The 23,877-nt window shown below is 38.9% G+C and overlaps 1 long non-coding RNA gene across 1 annotated transcript; it reads right to left on the reverse strand.

The window, feature by feature from the left end:
* Positions 1–1,707: 1,707 nt before the first annotated feature.
* On the reverse strand, positions 1,708–21,302 carry LOC103094353 (uncharacterized). The gene is made up of 3 exons (XR_462127.3): positions 20,775–21,302; positions 18,326–18,468; positions 1,708–5,413 (listed from the first exon to the last, which is right to left on the reverse strand). It is a non-coding gene; the product is annotated as an uncharacterized LOC103094353 (long non-coding RNA).
* Positions 21,303–23,877: the final 2,575 nt, after the last annotated feature.

The following is a 23,877-nucleotide window of genomic DNA, read 5'->3' on the forward strand; positions in this document are numbered from 1 at the left end:
TATTCTTCAAGTATTAGTTTTATAGCTGTATATAATGTTCTCTTGGTTCTACTCATTTCACTCTTCATTACTTCATGTAGATATTTGCAAATTTTAAAAAATTTAGCCTACTCAACTCTTTCTTGTGGCAAAGTAATATCCCATCACAATCCTATGCCACAACTTGTCTAGCCATTCCTTAATTGATAGACATCCCTTCAATTTCCAGTTCTTTGCCACCATAAAGAGAGCTGCTATAATATCTTGAAACATATAGGTTCTTTTCCTTTCTCCTTGATCTTCTTGAGAAATAGACCTAGCAATGGTACTGCTGGATCTAGGGGTATATACACAGTTTTATAACTATCCATAATCCTAAGTTGCGTAGATCAATTCATAGTTCCACCAACAGTGTATTAGTGTCCCCATTTTTCCATATCTCCTTCCAATATTTGTCATTTTGCCCTTTTATCATTTTACCTAATCTGATAGATTTGAGATGATGTCTCAGATTTGTTTTGATTTGTAATTCTCTAAGTAGTGATTTAGAACATTTTTTCATATAACTATACAGCTTTGGTTTCTTCATCTAAAAACTTCATTTGCCCATTTATCAGCTGAGAGATGGTTAGTATCAATTCTATGACAGAAAAGTGGCAAGAGCTAGACAATAGTGGTTAAGTGACTTGCCCAAGATCACACAGCCAGCAAGTGTCAAAGATCAGATTTGAACCCAGGTCCTCCCAACTCCAAGCTTGGAGTTTTAGCCACTGTGCTACCTAGATGACCCTCAAGATAGAACTTTTAATCTGACCTAAGAACAGGAATTTTGGAATTAATAGTCCAATAATAATGTTGCCATGGAAATACCATTTTTAGGGCAGACAAGAAACAGGTCAGTCAGACTAAAGATGCCACATTAGTCTATTAATCATTTTGCATTACTAAAAAAAATAAGACATAGTTTTAGTCCTCAAAGAGCCTTTCCAGTCAGATGAGGGAGAGCCAATCTTTGTTCTTTGGGAGTTCCCAGGGTCATATGAATCATTCCCTGTTGTTAGAGAGCTTCTACAGTCAGGTTCCATTAGTCCTCATCACTGAGGAAGTCCCCATCCTCAACTGATAGGGTGGGAAGACACACTACTGAAGTTTATTTAAGAAAATTGACAAAGGTGGGATAATGTTTCAACCAGTCAATAAGTACTTGGAGAAATGAAGCCTAATTGGGAAATAGAAGCACACGAAATGAAACTCCAGTGAAGGTGAATTTTAAGCTATTCTTTGGAAAGGGCAGTGGGAACACCTTGGCAGGGAAGGGTGAGAAGGGTTTACTAGATAGAAAAAAAATAAAAGCCCTCTATATAAGAGGTTCAGTGGACTGGGATTACTGTCAGGTTCTATCTGTTTCCTAAATTACCTTCACTGCTGACACAGCAAGACAAAGTTTAAGAATAGGACCTTAAGTGGATTCTCTTTGGTACAAGAATAAGATTTTAAATAACTGTTTCTTGGGAAGAAGTTAAAGAATACGCCCTATACACTCTTTCTGGTTCTTCCTTTAACCTAAGCTATAACAATATATAATATATATATATATATATATATATATATATATATATATATAATATAACAGTTCTGCTTATGGAAACAAGTGACACCTTTTTACAAGATCAATATTATATAGCTATCCAATCTGTTCATGGCCAAATTCAACACCTGCTTCCCGAGTCTTCTGCCTCTACTTAGAGATGGCCCTACATGTCTTCATGGCCACCTCACTCCCATACCAATCCTCCCTTTTCTATCCACAAGCCTGTGCCCAGGATAATCTATAGGTGACTTCCTCCCATCTAACACCACTCCAATTTATCCTTCCTGGGATGCCACCACCTCCAGGAAATGTTTCCCAATCACAGTTCCTAACCTAGTGTTGAGTATCTAGTAAGTAGCCACTCAAACAAGTATTGAATTGAATTATGATCTTGAAACATCTGGCATGATCCTAGATCCTCTTTCCCCTTTTCTCCTCAATGCATTTTTATAATTATACAGTCCTGGACTTCCAGGTAAACATGGCTGCAGTTTAGACCCAGGACTCTTCTCCTCAGCACCTACCAATATAGACTATCTTAAAAGGCAAAAAAAAAACCCACATTCATATGAACGAAGGGACTCCACAGTTTGGCACAGCATTGAAGGTATGTGGGATTTGGGCATTTCCAATCTATAAGGGGGTGAGATAGCTTCCACCAAAATGCGAACTGATCTACCCTCCCCCACCCCACCTACGGAGCCAGTGCGCTAGACTCAGAGACAGTGAGGAGCACCTCTAGATCCTTGGCAGCTGAATAAGACTACCAAAGACCTTCCCCTGAGAGCAGCTAGACTTGAGGCCCCAACAGGCAGAAGAGCGCAGACCTTGGACGAGGAGATAGTGCAGAGAAGGGCTGCAAACAGAAGCTGCAGAGACTTGAGAGGTGGCCTCAGGCAAAAATCATACTCCTTAGCTCCACACACAGAGAGCCTGACCTCCTCACTCAGACTTTTGACTGGAAAGAGAAGGGAAAACCACCAAGGTGATGGCAAACAGTGCCCAGGAACAGCTTCCCAACACCAAGAAAAACAAGACTTGACCCTGGATAATTTTTATGGAGGTAAAATACAGACCACAGAGGAAATAGCAGAAGAGAACATACAAATAAATGCATCCAAACCTTCAAAAAAATGGAAATTGTCCACAAGTTTATCAAAAAGATGGAAAAATATTGGCAAGAAAAGTGGGAAATAGTTCAAAAAGAAACTAACAGTTTAAAAGACAGGAACTCCCAATTGGAGAAAGAAGCCCAGAAAGCTAATGAAATGATAAATAAATTAGAGACCAAAATCAAACAGCTGGAAGCCATGAAAAGCAGGATAGACCAAAATGAAAGGGAAAATCAAAAGATTATAGCAGAAAACATAATTATATAGTTCTTTAAGTATTTGCCTGTGGATTACTTAATTCGGAGCTTATTTTTATCATATGTATATATATATATATATATTTCAGACCCAAGGAAATTTTTAAAGTTATTTGGGTCCAAGCTCCCCCTAATCATTATAGCATTTTAATCAGACTATATTTTTGTTAATTTCATGCATGTCCATGCTATGACATCACATTCAGAGTTCCTTGAAGGCAGAGACTGCTTTCTCAGTGAGCCTGGGAGTTCCCTGTTAGTTCTCCTCACCAGACTGGGATCTCCCCAGGAACAAACAACAAACAACTTGCCTCTCCCATCCGACTACCACTTCCTGGAAATCTAGGACTTTTTTCATCCTTGTGAATCTTAAAATTGCTCAGACTATACCTTAGAAGATTTGATTAAGCTATTCCCCATTCTCTACAATGGAGGTACTTAGTCAGGAATGTATTGAGAACTTTTAAAATTACTCCACCCTGCTCAGACAGTTCCTTAGGGGAAGATAAAGTTGTAAACTCCTTACTGAACAATGAAAAGTCCCCAACTCATACTTATAGTGAAGCAAAAACCCTAAACTAGGTGGTCTATTTTTAAATCTAATACAAAAGGGTGCTAAATACCTATAAAGGTTAAATTAATCACTAAAAGGTCAAGCAACTTACAAAAGGCAAGCTTAATAAAAGAGGTGTGAAGTTTTAGTCTACCCAGAGAGAACTAAAGAATGGTGTGAACTTAGAATGGGAAGTTCTAGGAAAAAGCATCTACTGTGATTGGTAGACGTGAAAATTTAGGGGAGGTGACATAAGAAAAAAATCTCTTTAAAAGGAAGTGAAGGAACATGTTCAAGGCAATTGAATTCAGTTACAATTTGAGTTCAGTTTGGAAGCTGAATTGGAGGGTCTCTCTGAACACTAGCGCTTGCTTGGAATGATCTTGTGGTGAGTGATAAAGACTGACTAATCTCTCTTAAGGTTCAGGCCTAGGCCATTTGGCCTAGGCCTTTCCTACTATTTTTCTCTTTCTCTCTCTCTCTCCCTTCCCTTAAATTCCTTCATTTGTATTCATTAAAATCTCCATAAAACCCAGCTGACTTGGGTATTTTCATATTGGGGAATTTTCCCATGGTGACCACTTATTTTTAATATAAATCAAGACACTAAAAATTATCTTTACAGTTTTGGCAATTCACAGTCTTGGCAAACGCATATTTTCACGGTTACATCCTTCACCCAAATGTTGGACTTTGAGCCTCAGAATCCAGTCCAGATTTACAGATCCATCTCCAAGGAGTGATGGGAAGAATAACTTTGAAAATCCAGAACAGAGGGGGCAGTTGTGTTGCTCAGTGGATAGAGAGCCAGGTATGGAGACAGGAAGTCCTGGATTCAAATATGGCCTCAGACACTTCTTAGCTGTTTGCCATGCCCCTTTCCCCATCACCTAGCTGTTACCACTCTTCTGCTTTGGAACCAATACATAGTGTTGATTCTAAGATAGAAGGTAAGAGTTTTAAAGAAAGGAAAGAAAGAAAATCCAGCACAACAAGGTCTGGAAAGACTCATCTTTTCTAATCCTCATCTGCCTTTGTAACCCTGATCTGAATCATGCCAGCTAGCTTTAATTTCTTCCAAAAAGTTCATATCTTTTGCCCATTTCCCCCATGGGGGATGGTTACTACTAATTCTATGACAAAAGAGTGGCAAGGATGAGGCAATAGGGGTTATGAACTTGCCCAGGGTCACACAGATGAGGTTATCTTTCCCAATTATTCACAAAAAAAAAAAGATCCTCCAATCTGTCAGTCAGTCATTAACAGCACAATGGAATTGTCTTGGATTCCTGTACCTAAGTTCAAGTTTTGACCTACCCATTACTAGCTCTAGTTTGGGGCAAGTTGCTTAGGGTAACTAGGTGACTCAGGGGAACCTGGAATCCAGAGAACCTGAGTTCAAAAGTGGTCTCACACACTTACTAGGTGTGTCATCCTAGGCAAGTTGCTTAACCTCTGCCTGCCTTAATTTCTCCATCTGAAAAATGGGAATAATAATAACACCTCCCTCCTGGTGTTATTAGGAGAATAGAATACAAGAATATTTGTAAAGTGCTTCACACACTTTAAGGTATTATATAAATGCTGGCTGTTATTACTTATCCCTTCTGAATCAGTTTTCTCATCTATAAAATGGAAGCTAATCATAGTTCTACTACCTACTTCACAAGGTTGCTTTGAGAACCCCAGGAAATACTATATCTGAAAATGCTTTGTAACATCTTTAATACAGTATGTCCCAAATGTCTTAGTGCACTTTTAAGTTATTAAAGTTTAAAACTGTACTAGGATATTTGGTACACATATATAAGGGATTATTACAATGAATAAAATGATCATTTCCTTCTTCTTGGTGTCCTCCTCCTCTGCCACTTCCCTTTCCATCCTCTTCTCCTTTGTCTAGTAACTTCAGCAATATTACCTATAGATGGAGAAGGGGAAACAGTTATTTCTAGGAGTTCCTGTCTATAAAAAAGGAAGCTCACCCTGGCCTAGAAGAAAGCTATAAATAGAGACCTTTGGAAGTGCTGGTGCATCATTTCCTGGCAATAAGCTCCAGGCAAGACCTGACAAGGTCTTAAATAGCCATGATTTAAGATCAACTATGAATTCAGGACACTGTCCAGAACCTCTTCACCAGAAGACAATCAACATAAAAAACTCCTGAGGTCATTTCATACAGCCTCCTCCCCCTCCAAGCAGAGTTGTCATCCTCTGACATAGATGAAAATCTTTCTTCTTTGGAGATACCCTTAAAAAGGATGCCACATTTTATCCTAAAGGTCCACACTCTTTAATATTCAAATGAAAATTTGTGGGATAGCTAGGTGGTACAATGAATAGAGCACCAGGCCTGGAGTTGGGAGAACCTGGGTTCAAATCTGACCTCAGACATTTAATCAGTTGTATGACCCTGGGAAAGTCACAATCCCAATTGCTTAGCCCATACCCTTCTATCTTAAAGTTGTTAGAAGGACAGAAATTAAAGGTTTTAAAAATAAAACAAAAATTTGGAAAGTCTTTTAGCTAACACCAATCAGTTCCTGCTACTGCATCTTTTTCCTCCAATATGTTTTTTAAAAAATCAGAATTATTTCCCTATATATCTCATTGGATCCTCCCTTGGGTAATCCTTGTCTCAAAATGCATTGCTTCACACAGGACAGTGCATTCATCTCCAACAATGAGAAAAGAGTCCAAAACAATATGGACTTTGGGACAGGAGTAACATTTGTAATGAAGAAAAATGTGAACTAATCCCAACTAACAAAGTGGTTATATCTGACCATAAATACATTATTCTATGTCTAGATTCCCCAACTTTCTAGAGGAGGGAAACATGTCTCCTCTTTTTTTCTGGAACCAAGATTGATTATTGAAATTAATCAGAATTCAACAGCATTATAGTGTTATTTTTTTTACATTTTTGCTATTCTGTTGATGCACTTAAAAAAAATCCAATTTCTCTTGTTTGATTCTAAACATACTACATAATAGCCCTAAAACCTTTACTTTTATAGCCAGAACAACTCAATTATTCTGCAAATAAGTTATATTTATTTACCTTTCTTGTGGGGCACAATGGTATTTGTGCTGGGCCTGGAGTCAGTAAGATGAATCTTCCTGAGTTCAAATCTGGCCTGAGACACTTCCTAACTAGGTGACCCTGGGCAAGGCACTTAATACTGTTTGCCTAAATCTCTCCGCATTTGTAAAATGAGCTGGAGAAGGAAATGGCGAACCACTCTACTCTCTTTGACAAGAAAACCCCAAATGGAGGAGGGAGTCAAGATGGCAGTGTAGAGGCAGCAAATGTTCAGACCTCTGAAAACCCTTCCTTACCAATTACAAACTAAATGATCCTAGGGGACTGAAAATCAAACCTAACAACAACACAGAGCCAAGGAACCCTCCTGCTGGACTCAACTTAAAAGGTACGCCCCCCAAAGCCAGAATTCAAGAACACTTCGGTTTAAGGGGAAGAAAGAAGGAAGGTTCCAGGACCCCTCTCCCACCCCTTTCTGAGGTTTTGGCCTCAGGGCATATTCAGCAACCCAGCAGGATTAATCTCATCAAAGCCTTCAGAGGGCAGGGAAGCTCAAGCTCCAAAACCCCTCCCCCACAGACTGGACTGAGAGATTTACTGACAAAACTCCAAGTGTGAAGGAGGAAAGAAAAGCCCAAAACCACCAAAAAAAATGAGAGGATCTAGAGCTCAGGCAACTGCAGGGAGTAAAGAAGGGGGTAAATATCAAAGAGATAATGGACAAAAAGACCTGTACAAAAATATTCATAGCTGCGCTCTTTGTGGTGGCCAAAAACTGGAAAATGAGGGGATGCCCATCAATTGGGGAATGGCTGAACAAATTGTGGTATATGTTGGTGATGGAATACTATTGTGCTAAAAGGAATAATAAAGTGGAGGAGTTCCATGGAGACTGGAACAACCTCCAGGAAGTGATGCAGAGCGAGAGGAGCAGAACCAGGAGAACATTGTACACAGAGACTAATACACTGTGGTATAATCGAACATAATGGACTTCTCCATTAGTGGCGGTGTAATGTCCCTAAACAATTTGCAGGGATCTAGGAGAAAAAAACACCATTCATAAGCAGAGGATAAACTGTGGGAGTAGAAACACCGAGGAAAAGCAACTGCCTGAATACAGCAGTTGAGGGGACATGACAGAGGAGAGACTCTAAATGAACACTCTAATGCAAATATTATCAACATAGCAATGGGTTCAAATCAAGAAAACATGTAATGCCCAGTGGATTTACGCGTCGGCTATGGGGGGGGGGGGGAGAGGAGGAAAAGAAAAATGATCTATGTCTTTAATGACTAATGCTTGGAAATGATCAAATAAAACAAAAAAAAAACATAGAAGTAAAAAAAAGAAGGGGGTAAATATGAACAAAAAGCAGAAAAAGAAAAAAGAAATTACAACCGACAGCTTCTATACAGGCAATTAACAAAGAGTAAATGGAACAGAGGAGGATGAGGGAACACCCAAGCAAAAAAAAAAACCAGAAAACCCAGCAAATTGGATACAGGCTCTGGAAGAACTCAAAATACAATTCAAAACACATTCAAGAGAGGCTAAAGAAAACTGGGAAAAGAACTTAAAAACTAAGATAAGTTATCTGGAAATAGAGGCACAAGAAAATAGTGTCTTGAAAGCCAAAATCAATCAGCTTGAAAATGAAGCAAAGGAGATGAAAGATGAAGCAAAGAGGACAAAAGAAGACCTCCAAAGAAAATCAGACCAGAAGGAGAAGGGTGTCCAAAAAGCCAGGGATGAAATCCAGTCTTTAAGAACCAGAATACAACAACTAGAATCAAGTGACTTCACAAGGCAACAGGACACTATAAAACAAAATCAAAAGAATGAAAAAATTGAGGAAAATATGAAGCATCTCATTCAAAAAACAGAAGGTTTAGAAAATCATTCCAGGAGAGACAACTTCAGAATCATTGGTCTACCAGAAGACCACGACAAAAGAAAAAGTCTGGACATCCTAATACAGGAAATTATGCAAGAAAACTGCCCCAATATTTTAGAACAAGAGGGAAAAGTGGAGATTGAAAGAATCCACAGATTACCTCCTGTACTTTATCTCCAACTGAAAACACACAGGAATGTTATAGCCAAATTCAAGAACTATCAGACCAAGGAAAAAATATTACAAGCTACTAAGAAGTCATTCAGATACCATGGAACCACAGTGAGGATAATGCAGGATCTGGCTACATCTACACTGAAGGACCAAAAGGCATGGAATATGATATTCCAGAAAGCAAGGGAACTAGGTCTACAACCAAGAATCAACTATCCAGAAAAACTGACTATATTCTTACAGGGGAAAGTATGGTCATTTAACAAAATAGAAGAATTCCAAGTATTTGTAAATAAAAGATCAGACCTGAACAGAAAAATTGATGCCCAAGCACAGAACTCAAGAGAATCATCAAAAGGTAATTTTAAAAAAGAGGGAAAAAAGAAAAACAAAAAAACCCTTTTTTTAAGAGACCTAATAAGTTTAAATGATATGTATCCCTATAAGAAAAAAAAGTTATTGAAGAGAGGGAGGCGGAGTAAAGATGGCGGCTTATGAGCAGCAATAGTTCAGACCTCTGAAAACCCTTCCTTACTGATGACAAACTAAATGTTCCTAGGGGACTGAAAATCAAACCTAACAATAAGACAGAGCTAAGGAACCCTCCTGTTGGACTCAATTCAAAAGGTATGCCCCCCAAAAGCCAGAATCTGAGAACACTCAGGCTTAGGGGGAAGGCAGAGGGAAGGTCTCAGAACCCCTCCCACTCCCACCTAGAGTGCTAAGCCTCCAGCGGCAGCAGGAACCTCTGGGCAAGCAAAGGCACTGGTCTGGAGGGTGTACCTTGTGGGCAGGGCTGTGCCAGGCTCAGAGCATCAAACACAGGTGGCGGGGAAGCAGCTGGAGAGGGAGTGAAGAGCTGGCAGCCTGGACAGGATGGCTGACACCCTCCATATTGCTCTAGCCTTCCAGGAGGTTTTGGCCTCAGAGCACATCCAGCCCAACCCAGCTCAACTTAAACCCATCAAAAGTCTTCAGATCTCAGAGAAGCCCAAGTTCCAACATCCCTCCCTCACTGACTGCTGGACTTTAATCCAATCAAAAGCCTCCAGAGGACAGGGAAGCTCAAACTCCAACACTCCTCCCCCAGAGACTGCACTGAGATATCTGACAAAGCTCCAAGAGGGGAGACTGACAGAAAGCCCCAAAACCAAAAAAAAAAAAAATGAGAGGAGCAAGAGCAAAGATAAATACAGCGAGCAAAGAAGGGGTAAATATGAGCAAACAACATAAAAAGAAGAAAGAAATTACAATTGACAGCTTCTGCACAGGCAACGAACCAAGAACAAGCAATACCTAGGAGGAGGCAAGTAATAAAACAGAAATCTCAGTGAATTGGATACAGGCTTTCGAAGAACTCAAAATGCAATACAATCCACAATTAAGAGAAGCTGAAGACAATTGGGAAAAGAATTTTAAAACTAAGATAAGTTATCTGGAACCAGAAAATGGTGTCTTGAAAGCCAAAATCAATCAGCTTGAAAATGAGGCAAAGGAGATGAAAGATGAGGCAAAGAAGATGAAAGATGAGGCAAAGAAGATGAAAGATTAGGCAAAGGAGATGAGAGATGAGGTAAAGAGAATGAAAGATGACCTCCAAAGAAAATCAGACCAGAAGGAGAAGGATGTCCAAAAAGCCAGGGATGAAATCCAGTCTTTAAGAACCAGAATACAACAACTAGAATCAAGTGACTTCACAAGGCAGCAGGACACTATAAAACAAAATCAAAAGAATGAAAAAATTGAGGAAAATATGAAGCATCTCATTCACAAAACAGAGGATTTAGAAAATTGTTCGAGGAGAGACAATTTAACAATCATAGGTCTACCAGAAGACCATGACAAAAGAAAAGGCCTGGACACAATACTACAGGAAATTATTCAAGAAAACTGCCCCAATATTTTAGAACAAGAGGGAAAAGTGGATATTGAAAGAATCCACAGATCACCTCCTGTACTTTATCTCCAACTGAAAACACACAGGAATGTTATCGCCAAATTCAAGAACTATCAGACCAAAGAAAAGATATTAAAAGCAGCCAAGAAGAAGTCATTCAGATACCATGGAACCATAGTGAGGATAACACAGGATCTGGCTGCATCCACACTAAAGGACCGAAAGTAATGGAATATGATATTCCAGAAAGCAAGGAAACTAGGTCTACAACCAAGAATCAACTATCCAGCAAAACTGACTATATTCTTACAGGGGAAAGTATGGTCATTTAACAAAATAGAAGAAGAATTCCAAGAATTTGTAGAGAAAAGACCAGACCTGAACAGAAAAATTGATGCCCAAGCACAGAACTCAAGAGAATCATCAAAAGGTAATTAAAAAAGAGGGGTGGGGGAAGAGAAAACAAAACAAAACAAAAAACACTTTTTTAAGAGACTCAATAAGTTAAAATGATATATATCCCTATGATAAAAGAGGTCATTGGTAACTCAAAAATTGTTATTTTCAACTGGGCAGCTAGAAGAATTACACTTAGAGGGAACAGTGACAAACTGAATAGGATGAAATGACAAGACATGAATAGGTATATAGATATATGTATGCATAAATACATATACATGTGTGTGTGTATATATATGTATATATACATATATATACAACTAGAGTTAAAAAGAGGTTAATACTAAAAGAAATGGTAAAAGAAACAAAAGGGGTTAAATTTATTTGTCACAAAGAAGCTCCTGGTGGGAGGGAGGAGAACATCAATACACTGGAAGGGTAAAGAGGTTGGAGATAGGAAATACTCAACTGTTATGTGCATTGAAATTGAGTCAAAGAGAGAAGAACAATCCAGTCCATTTGGGGCAGAGAATAAATTTGCACATTATAGGGGAGTAGAAGGGTAACAAACAGATTGATGGGGAGGGAAGCAGTACAAGGGAGGGAGAAGGTGGGGGTAGTTTCAGAAAGACTGCAAGGCAAATAAGGGGGGATAAGGAAGGAGGGGGTAGAAAGGGAAGTAAAATAAGGGTAGGAATTAGGGGGATTGTCTAAAAACAAACATTGGTGTAGAAAGAAATACTGAAAGAAGAAAAGGCAGGATGAGGAGCAGAAATCAAAATGTTGGGAAATACACAGCTGGTAATCATAACTCTGAATGTGAATGCAATAAACTCAGCCATAAAATGCAAGCAAATAGCAGAGTGGATTAGAATCCAAAACCCTATCATATGCTGTCTACAAGAAACACACATGAGGAAGGTAGATATGCATAGGGTCAAAGTAAGAGGATGGAGCCAAATCTATTGGGCATCAACTGATAAAAAAGAAGGCAGGAGCTACAATCATGATATCTGACAAAGCCAAAGTAAAAATAAATCTAGTTAAAAGAGATAGGAAAGGTAATTACATCCTGATAAAAGGCAGTATAGACAATGAGGAAATATCAGTACTCAACATGTATGCACCAAATGGCATTTCTAAAGGATAAACTAGGGGAGCTCAAGGATGAAATAGATAGAAAAACTATACTAGTGAGAGACCTGAACCTTCCTTTATCAGAACTAGATAAATCAAACCAAAAAATAAATAAGAAAGAGGTAAGAGAAGTAAATGAAATCTTAGAAAAATTTGAGTTAGTAGATATGTGGAGAAAAATAAACAGAGACCAAAAGGGATACACCTCCTTTTCAGCAGCACATAATACATTCACAAAAATTGACCATGTATTAGGGCATAAAAACATTGCAAACAAGTGCAAAAGAGCAGAAATAATAAATGCGACCTTCTCAGATCACAATGCAATGAAAATGATAATTAGTAAAGGCACATGGAGAGGTAAATCAAAAATTAATTGGAAATTAAACAAGGCAATTCTCCAAAACCAGTTAAAGAACAAATCATAGAAAAAAATTAATAACTTCATTGAAGAAAATGACAATGATGAGACATCCTTTCAAAACCTATGGGATGCAGCCAAAGCAGTTCTCAGGGGTAAATTTATATCCTTGAGTTCATATATTAGCAAATTAGGGAGGGCAGAAGTCAATGAATTGGGCATGCAAATTGAAAAACTAGAAAGTGAACAAATTAAAAATCCTCAGATGAAGACTAAATTAGAGATCCTAAAAATCAACGGAGAAATTAATAAAATTAAAAGTCAAAGAACTATTGATTTAATAAATAAATAAGACTAGAAGCTGGTACTTTGAAAAAACAAATAAAATAGACAAAGTACTTATCAATCTAATTTTAAAAAAGGAAAGAAGAAAACCAAATTGACAGTATCCAAGATGAAAAGGGAGACCTCACCTCTAATAAAGAGGAAATTTAGGCAATCATTAAAAATTATTATACCCAATTATTTGGCAATCTAGGTGATATGGATGAATACATAAAAAAATATAAATTGCCTAGACTAAAAGAAGAAAAAATAAATTACCTAAACAACCCCATATCAGAAAAAGAAATTGAACAAGCCATCAAAGAGCTCCCTAAGAAAAAATCCCCAGGTCCAGATGGATTCAAAAATTAATCCTATCAAACATATCAAACTAATCCCAGTATTATACAAACTATTTGACAGAATAAGCCAAGAAGGAGTTCTACCAAATTTATTTTACAACACAAATATGGTACTGATCCCAAAGCCAGGCAGGTCAAAAACAGAGAAAGAAAACTATAGATCAATCTCCTTAATAAATATAGATGCAAAAATCTTAAATAGGATATTAGCAAAAAGACTCCAGCAAGTCATCACAAGGGTTATTCACTACGACCAGGTAGGATTCTGTTAGATTTAAAATGGTTGAGGTCTTAAACTGTAGTGATTTAAAATAGTGGAAGATATAAATGGTGATAGATATAAGAGAGGGTGAGTAAATTTGCAGAAAATATGTTTCACTACAGTGTCTTGGTTTTTAAATCAAATATAAGGTGGTTGCCAGGGAAATATTCCCAATTATTCAAATACCCAAGTCAACTGGGTTTTATAGAGATTTAATTAATACAAATGTGGAATTAAAGAAAAGAGAGAAAGAGAGAAAAAGGAAATAAGTATGAAGGGCCTTAAGCCAACATGGCCTAGACCTGAGTCTTAAGAGAGAGAGATCAGTCAGTCAGTCTTTTAACACTCACCACAAGGTCTGCCTAAGCAAGGATTCTAGTGACACCAGGCCAGCATCATCTCAGCTGCTTTCACCAGCTCCCTCCTCCATCTGAACGTTTCAGAATCAGTCCTTCCTCAATCTAAATATGTTTCAGAATGACCTCCTTAATCTGAATGTTTCAGAATGACTCCAGCTCTTCTCTGAGCTCTTCTTTTTAAGGGCAAAATCTCCTATGTCACCTCCCCTAAGTTCTTCCATCTACCAATCACTGTAGATGTTTTCCAAAAGACAGCCCATTTTGAATTCACAGCTGAGTAGATTAATCTCTTTAGTAAGTCAGAAAAAAAAATGCTGCTGTGTCAACTAATTTCATTAAGAGAAAACCTCTGAGTAAGTTTTCATCTTTTAGGTCTAAGTAGTTTACAAGTTGCCCCACCTTTATAGGCACCTAGCATCCCATTGTATCAATTCCAAAAACAGGCATGGCTCAAAGAACTCCTTTCCTTTATAAGTATGGTTTTCAAGTACTTTCATTGTTTAGCAAGGAGTTTTCTGCCCTAAAGTAGTCTTAAGTATGGGTGGAATCGAGGTCCTCCCATAGCAAGGAGTTTTCTCCCCTAAAGCAGTACTTAAGTAGGGGTGGATTAGGGATACTCCCATAGCAAGGAGTTTTCACATTCAAGTAGAGTTCTCACTATCTGGTAGGGAATCATTTCAAGTAGGGAATTGGAGGATTCCTCAATGTAGAGTAAAATTTTTAATATTCATAAGTTTGTGAAATTTTAAGGTTTACAATTCATATCAGGAATGCAAGAATGGTTCAATATTAGGAAAGCCATCCACATAATTGACCATATTAACAAGCAAACCGACAAAAATCATATGATTATCTCAATAGATGCAGAAAAAGCCTTTGATAAAATACAACACCCATTCCTATTGAAAACACCAGAAAGCATAGGAATAGAAGGGCCTTTCCTAAAAAGAATAAACAGTATATATTTAAAACCATCAGCAAACATCATCTGCAATGGGGATAAACTAGAAGTCTTCCCAATAAGATCATGAGTGAAACAAGGATGCCCATTATCACCACTATTATTTAACATTGTACTAGAAACACTAGCTGTAGCAATTAGAGAAGAAAAAGAAATTGAAGGTATTAAAATAGACAATGAGGCAAGCCATCACTCTTTGCAGATAATATGATGGTCTACTTAAAGAATCCTAGAGAATCAACCAAAAAGCTAGTCAAAATAATCAACAACTTTAGCAAAGTTGCAGGATACAAAATAAACCCACATAAGTCATCAGCATTTCTATATATCTCCAACACATCTCAGCAGCAAAAATTAGAAAGAGAAATTCCATTTAAAATCACCCTAGAAAATATAAAATACTTAGGAATCTCTCTGCTGAGACAAACACAGGAACTATATGAACACAACTACAAAACACTCTCCACACAATTAAAACTAGATCTAAACAATTGAAAAAGCATCGATTGCTCATGGGTAGGATGAGCTAACATAATAAAAATGACAATCCTACCCAAATTAATTTACTTATTTAGTGCCATACCCATTGAACTACCAAAAAACTTTTTTACTGAATTAGAAAAAAAAAACATAACAAAGTTCATTTGGAAGAACAAAAGATCAAGGATATCCAAGGAAATCATGAAAAAAATGCAAAGGAAGGAGACCTTGCAGTCCCAGATCTCAAACTATACTATAAAGCAGTGGTCATCAAAACAATTAGGTACTGGCTAAGAGACAGAAAGGAGGATCAGTGGAATAGACTTGGGGTAAGTGACCTCAGCAAGAGAGTCTATGATAAGCCCAAAGATCCCAGCTTTTGGGACAAAAAACCCACTATTGATAAAAACTGCTGGGAAAATTGGAAGACAGTATGGGAGAGATTAGGTTTGGATCAACATCTCACACCCTACACCAAGATAAACTCAGAATGGGTGAATGACTTGAATATAAAGAATGAAACTATAAGCAAATTAGGTGAACACAGAATAGTATACATGTCAGATCTTTGGGAAAGGAAAGACTTTAAAACCAAGAAAGAACTAGAAAAAAATCACAAAATGTAAAATCAATCATTTTGATTACATCAAATTAAAAAGGTTTTGTACAAACAAAACCAATGCAACCAAAATTAGAAGGGAAGCAACAAATTGGGAAATAATCTTCATTACAAAAACCTCTGATAAAGGTCTAATTACTCAAATTTATAAAGAGGTAAACCAATTGTACAAAAAAATCAAGCCATTCTCCAATTGATAAATGGGCAAGGGACATGAATAGGCAATTTTGAGTTAAAGAAATCAAAACTATTAATAAGCACATGAAAAGGTGTTCTAAATCTCTTATAATCAGAGAGATGCAAATCAAAACAACTCTGAGGTATCACCTCACACCTAGCAGATTGGCTAACATGAAAGCAAAGGAAAGTAATGAATGCTGGAGGGGATGTGGCAAAGTAGGGACACTAATTCATGGCTGGTGGAGTTGTGAATTGATCCAGCCATTCTGGAGGGCAATTTGGAACTATGCCCAAAGGGCGATAAAAGACTGTCTGCCCTTTGATCCAGCCATAGCACTGCTGGGTTTGTACCCCAAAGAGATAATAAGAAAGAAGACATGTACAAAAATATTCATAGCTGTGCTCTTTGTGGTGGCAAAAAATTGGACAATGAGGGGATGCCCTTCAATTGGGGAATGGGTGAACAAATTATGGTATCTTGGTGATGGAATACTATTGTGCTCAAAGGAATAATGTAGTGGAGGAATACCATGGGAACTGGAATGACCTCCAGGAAGTGATACAGAACGAAAGGAGCAGAATCAGGAGAACATTGTACACAGAGACCAATACACTGTGGTACAATCAAATGTAATGGACTTCTCCATTACTGGCAATGCAGTGATCCTCAACAACTTGGAGGAATCTACAAGAAAAAAAAAAACAACATTATCCACATTCAGAGGGAAAACTGTGGGAGTAGAAGCACAGAAGAAAAACAACTGCTTGAATACATGGGTCAAGGGGATGTAGGCTGGGGATGTAGACTCTAAATGAACATCCTAATGCAATCACCAACAACGTGGAAATAGCTTCTGATCAAGGACACATGTAATACCCAATGAAATTGCACATTGACTGTAGGAAGGGTGGGTGGAGGGGGGGGAGGGAAATAATGTGATTATTGTAACCAAGGAATAATTTTCTAAATTAATTAATTAACAATAATTAATACATTAAATTAATTTTAAAAAAGAAAACCTTAAATGGGTTCATAAAGTCAGATATGACTGGAAACAACCAAACAACCAGCCTCCTTTCTTATGTTTCTGTTTGGAATGTTTACAAGTTGAATATTCTATTCTTATGTTTTGTTAGAGTTTAAGGAAATATGAATACCTCAAATGAGGGATCTGGACTCTCAAGGCTTCTGATATTCCTTCTAGCTCTAGAACTAGGATCTTATGATATCATACCCTAATTGCCTCTCTTTTGTCAAACTCCATCTTTTATCATTGATAATGTGAAAGGGAATTCTTTATTCTCTTTGTCTATTTTGAATTAATCAACCAAAAACTTAAATACCCCTACTTGGCTGTGGAGAGCCATCCTACCCCTGCTGTCTGACAGAGTCACAGTTTGGGATAATGAAGGCTGCCTTCAGAAAATATGAAACACCCACTGAACTCCCTCTGTGTGACTTCTCCTTCTAACTTCCCTTACTAATGGAATTGTTCTCTTCCCAGTACAGGAGAAATAATATAAAAGCAAATACTTATAGGGTTAATACACATATGCCCCACTTTAATCCCCCCAGATTATTACCCTAAAAAGGTTACATTCACAGAATTAAAACCTAAAGATCATCACCCTTTACCCCTCCCTTTTCCCTCTTAGCAGAGGTATACTTAGTGCCCCACACTCAGTTAGCCAAACACACAAGCACCACAATCAATCACTCCTCTGAAGCACAAGTTACTGACACACTTCACTGGTTTGTTATGTTTGTGATAACCAGGCAACATTGCCATGGTGCCTTAATGAAAGACAAGAAAAATGTAACTTGGAAATTGAGAAAATTCCTGATTTCAGTCTGTCTTAAATTACCTTCTAACCCCATACCTAGCTACGAAATGTTTTGTTACCCATCTCCTAAGTAATTGTGATTGATTGTGAAAGCTGACCAAAAGCAACAATGATTCTCCTAGCTGGTCATCCCACAGGTCAGGAAGAACTAACTTATATAACATCCTATCCATGTCATTTATCTCTATCACAAACTTCTATGTTGTAGCAACATAGTAAATGATCACAAAATGTTGATTATGTGATTTGTTAATGTTTAACATATCCAGTCATCTGTAGAAGATAATGTATAGTGAAAAATTATTATGTGCCAGAAAAGCATGTACTCACTGAAGCTATAAAATAGGCCAAACCCTGTGCAATGGCAGAACACTGAGTGACGCCTAAGCACAGGTCTGAGCACTCAGTCATCTCTCATCTCTTATAAGCCTGACCGCTCCACCCAGTCAGAAGGACCCTCCTCTTTGAGATACCACAGGCTCAACTCTCAAAACTTAACACCAAATAAGGGGGTTCACAAGTCACTTACTTGAAGAGCTCCACTCTTTTAACTCAATCAGTCAGAAACTTGTGAAACCTTTGATGAGTTTACACCCTCAGATGATGAGAGGTGGATCCCACGGACACTGCCCTCTGGGCAGTGCTAGGCAATTTAGAAGCTGTGATTGGCCCCTGTGAAGAGAGGAAAGGACAGGAAGGAACGTGGAAAAGGGACTATAAAACTATAAAAAGCCCTGGACTTCCTGTCCAGGGGGTCTTCAGCTTGGAGCTTCAGCTGGTGAATTGCCTTTTGGAGGTGACTTTGGACTTGGACCTCAGCTTCAACTTGGGACCTTGACTCTTGGACTGCTCCTGGATCTTCTCCTTTGGACTTCATCTTGGGTGAGTGCATAGCTGGCCTTCCCTTCCTGGCTTCTGGAGAGGCCTCCTTCTCCTGGAGGAGGCTGCAGTGTGGAACTTTTGTATAAGACATCACCAGGTCCTCTAGATGAGGGTTAACAAGACCTGCTGGGGCTGAGCCAGACACTGGAGCAACATTTAATGTGATAATCTAAACATTTTCTATATCCTCTTCTTACATTTCTCTACTTTCACTCTTTCTACCTCTTTGTAAATAAAAGCTACTAAAAGTCACTTGACTTGAGCCATAATATTTTTCATTGGCAACTACAATATTAATTTAGAATTCTCATATTTTAGTCAAACCCCTAAATTTAATCCCTACATTTTGTATTCTCTGGTTTGTAGGATAAATCATTTAGGGTTGCATCTTGAACTCTTTTAGTAATTTCTTATGACTATGGAATAATTTTGTGTTATTCAAATTTCCTTTCATATATGAAGGTCTTTCTCTTAAATACTACTACTTCCCATATCCCACTTTTACCTTATCCCACTCCCAAGTCTTTGCCCAACTTCTTCCCTTTCGTTCTTTAATGTTTCCGTTCACTACCAACATGGGACACTGTTTTCAAACAGAGGCCAATGGGCAATGCCATTCATTCATGCATGCATTCAAAATTTGTTATTTAGAACCCTACCTCTGAGTTTATTCAGAATATAATGTTGGGACATCTCTTAAAATTGCTTTTTTTTTTTAACCCTTTCTTACCTTCTGTCTTGGCAGAAGACCTGTAAGGGCTAGGCAATGGGGGTTAAGTGACTTGCCCAGGGTCACACAGTTAGGAAGTGTCTGAGGTCATATTTGAACCCAGGACCTCCCGTCTCTAGGCCTGGTTCTCAATCCACTGAGCCACCCAGTTGTCCCCTCCACCCTGAGCTTCTTAAGTGTAGGAATTGTTTCATTTTTTTCCTATTTGTTTCTTTATCATGTTAGCCTAGTTCCAGACACACAGTTCCTTGACTTGTCAGTCCATAGTGGGATAAGATGCCAATGTGTGTAACTACAGTTGGCTACATTACAATTACATTACACAGGGGGCCAGTTCACTGTCCCTCAGTCCGGTGGAGGGCCGAACTATAAAAACCTAACCCTAACCCTAACCGGGCAGCAGTATACACACTGCAGAATCCCCTCCCCCAGATCTCTGCTCACCATGCTGACATCTTTCATTGTGCAGCCATATAATCCTTTACATGATACATGCACTCTTTCCCTCTTCTCATAGTTGTTTTTCAGTTGTGTACAACTCTTCATGACCCCCTTTGGGGGTTTCTTGGCAAAGACGCTGGAGTGGCTTGCCATTTCCTTTTCAGATATCTGCCCTAGAGAGGTGCCAATCCAAGTGAGATTTAAAGGGAGAACGCTTCCTGGAAGAGAATTGGTCCTGTTTTCTCAAGCTCTGCGCTGAGTTGTCTTAAACCAGAATCTATCCTCTCAGCAAGCAGAATATCAGGCAGTGAGTGATTTCTTAGGGCAATCCAACCTAATGACATGTATTAAGCACTTATTATCTGCCAGGGACTGTAGCAGGCACTGAGCCTACCATTTTGGTCTTGTGAACCCCGGGGCTCTTTATTCTGCTAAACCAGGGGTCCCCAAACTACAGCTGGAGGGTCACATGCGGCCCCCCTGAGGTCATTTATCTGGCTCCCACCACACTTCCAGAAGGGGCACCTCTTTCATTGGTGGTCAGTGAAAGCAGCACTGTATGTGGTGGCGCCACAAAGCACAGCATCACTCTGGTACTTCCAGTGACATAATCCTTTGTGTGGCGCCTTAGAACAAGGTACTGCGCAAAGGATTATATGGCTGCACAATGAAAGACGTCAGCATGGTGAGCAGAGATCTGGGGGAGGGGATTCCGCACTGTGTACACTGCTGCCCGGTTAGGGTTAGGGTTAGGTTTTTATGGTCCGGCCCTCCACCGGACTGAGGGACAGTGAACTGGCCCCCTCTGTAAAAAGTTTGGGGACCCCTGCACTAAACCAACCAGCAGAGCCTGACGTGGAGGGAGCCTCTTTCCTGGGTAGATGCTGGTTTGCAAACGCTTCTAACCCCAGCTCGTGCCTATTACCTTGTCTGTCTGCCTCTTTAACTACCAGGGAAAGGATCGCCTTTTGCTCCCGGGGTGGGTTTGAGCCCAGCTCCATCTTCTCCTCCAGCAGCAGGTCAGAAAGAGCCCCAGATTGAACTAAAGACCATCCACCGTCAGAATAAGAGAATTCAAGTCAGTAATGCAAAAGGGAAGCTAATCGTTGGGTGACACTGCCCTCTAGGGGATGCTCCAAGAAGGTGCGAGTGGCCGTCCTGGTCCCCAGGAACACAGCTCTGTGCTAGGGGTTGCTGGATAGGTTTCAGACGGATCTATGAACTTGGAGATGAAAAAATGTGACATCTTTACATTCAATAGTCATTGGTTTCCTTTGCAGTCTGATGTATTTTATGCTTTTAAAAAACATTCTTCTGAGGAGGATGCTATAAGCTTTGCCAGAATGCTTTTACAAAATAAATCTTTTTTTTTAATTTTATATAAAGTCTTTACAAAATAAAAGAATACAAAACAGTAAGAGTCCCTGCTCTAGAGGGAGTTGAAGGAATAGAAAACCGGAATTTCTCACCCAAGCAAATCTCTTTCTTACAGTCTGTCTACTTACAAAATAATAATAATAATACTAAAAAGGCAAAAATGAAATTTCTTAAACATTTTCTTGGGGGGGGGGGGGGTCATATACCTTGAGCTGGAACAGAATGATAGATGCAATGCAATAATAACTAACTTGTATATAACATCTTAAAATTTGAAAAAAACAAACTTTATAATTATTTTTACATGTAACTTGGGGAAGTAAAATATTATAAGGTTTTTAAAAACTTTATAGATATTGTCTCATTTGATCTAGTATAATTTTTCCAACTTTCTACAGATAAGAAAACTGAGGCCAGGCAGAATAAATAGCTTATCAAATGGAGCATAGTTTTTTAAAAAAGGATTTGAACCCGGCTTCTTTAACTACAGTGCCAGTGTATCATGTACTTAATTAAGGGAGAAGTCTTCCCAGAAACTCAGGCATTTGGACATCAACTCATTCCTTCCATTGCACCATGGAAGAAAGCAATTGTCTTTCTCAACCTGTCAGCTTGCAAAAGTAAAGACAAATCTTTTTGAAAATGACTAGCACATATTTATAGTTTGCAAAGTGCTTTACAAATATTATCTCAAATAATATAGAAATATGTTTTGAGTGATAACACATGTATGACCCAGTGGAATTGCTTGCCAGCTCCAGGAGCGGGGAGGGAAGAGGGGTGGAAAACAATACGAATCATGTAACTTTGGAAAATGTCTGTAGACATTTGTTATTAGAATAAAAGAAAGATAAAAACAGCGAAAAATAAAAACAAATATTATCTCATTTTGTTACACCAATTTTATATTCTGTTGGGCATGGATTGACTGTTGTCAAGACAAATTATTGACTACACACACTAGAAGTTCCATTGCCCTCAGAAAGCACCCAGGCCGTTAGAGTAGTATGCTTAACAGGAACCAGGCAGGGGGTAGCTGGGTGGTACAGTAGCTAGAGCACCAGGCCTAGAGATGGTAGGACCTGGGTTCAAATATGACACTTCCTAGCTGTGTGATCCTGGGCAAGTCTCTGAACCCCTTTTGTCTAGCCTATACCACTCTTTTGCCTTGGAACCAAATATAGAATTGATTCTAACACAGAAGATAAAGTTAAAAAAAAAAAGAATTACTGGGAGCACAGTACAGCCATTAAGGCCTCATTGCTGGGCATGTACCATAATGCTCCTTTCTACAACAATGAGTGGTATGGCCATAACTATGCAACTTGGAGCTGGGAATACCTGGGTTCAAATTTGGCCTTAGATACTTTCTAGCTGTGTGACCCTGGGTAAGTCACTTTTACCTCCATTGCCTAGCCCTTAAGACTCTGTCTTAGAGTTGTTATTAAGACAGAAAGTAAGGATTTTTTTAAAAAGAAAAGATCTGGGGGTTTTAGTGGACTGTGGAGCTAAGTGGAGTCATACTGCCCAGCTAGGAACACTCTATTCCTGAATTAAAATCTGGCCTCAGACACATCCTAGATGTGTGACCATGGAAAAGCCACTTAATCCTGTTGGCCTCAGTTCCCTCATTTGTAAAATGAGCTGGAAAATGGCAATGGCCTGGAAATGGCAAACCATTCTGTCATCTTTGCCAAGAAAACCCTAAATGGGGTCATGAAGACCCAGACGTGACAAACAACTAAACAACGATAACAAAAAGTTCCATATGAATCAATAACATGCTGCCATCTGGGACAATGCTAATTCAACATTAGACTACCTGGAGGCAGAATATTTAAAGCAAGGTAGGTGCTAGCCCCCAAGTCCTCTTCCCAACTGACCTCATCTCAAGTATTTCATTCGGTTTGAAACGCTGCACCTTAGGGAAAACAGTGACAAAATAGGGGAGGTCCAGAGTGTAGTGACTGGCCCTGGCAGGACCTAAAATCTTGTCACAGAAGGATTGACTGAAAAGGAGCTGAAAAGATATGGGGCTGATATAGACTCGGTGGGGCATAGCTAGCACCTGTGTAAGGAAGTGACTTAGGGGACTTCCTACAGATAAGATTTGCCCAATAATGGAATATGTCTTATCTTGGTCTGTGGTGAGGCTGGAGCAGAGTCTAGACAACTGTCAGGAACATCATAGATAAGATTCCTGCACTGGGAAAGTGACTGAATGAGATTACCTTCTAAGTCCTTTGTAAGATTCAACTCTAAGGCTCCCATTTTGAGGGGGGAGACTAAACCTATGATATCATGGAGGTAAAAAAAAAACATTGGGGACACTGGAGAAGAGGTAGGGGGAATGAAGGAAGTATGGAGTAGGGCCTGGAAGGACAAGAGGGACAGGGCTGGACGACAAAGGGGATGGAGCAGAGGAAAGGGTCTATGCGAAATCTTCCTGGACTATGAATGGAGAAGTAGAATTGTAGGGGAGGAATGGGACCCAGTTTCCCCATCTTGAATGGAGAGTCCAAGCCAGAGAATTTTTTTTTTAATGAGAATCACTTATTTAATTAAATAATTTAGAATATTTACATGATTCGTGTTCTTTCCCTTCCGTCTTCCCCTCCCGTAGTCAATGAGCAACTCCACTGAGTTTTACT

This window comes from Monodelphis domestica, chromosome 2 (assembly GCF_027887165.1).
Source record: "Monodelphis domestica isolate mMonDom1 chromosome 2, mMonDom1.pri, whole genome shotgun sequence".
Taxonomy (NCBI): domain Eukaryota; kingdom Metazoa; phylum Chordata; class Mammalia; order Didelphimorphia; family Didelphidae; genus Monodelphis; species Monodelphis domestica.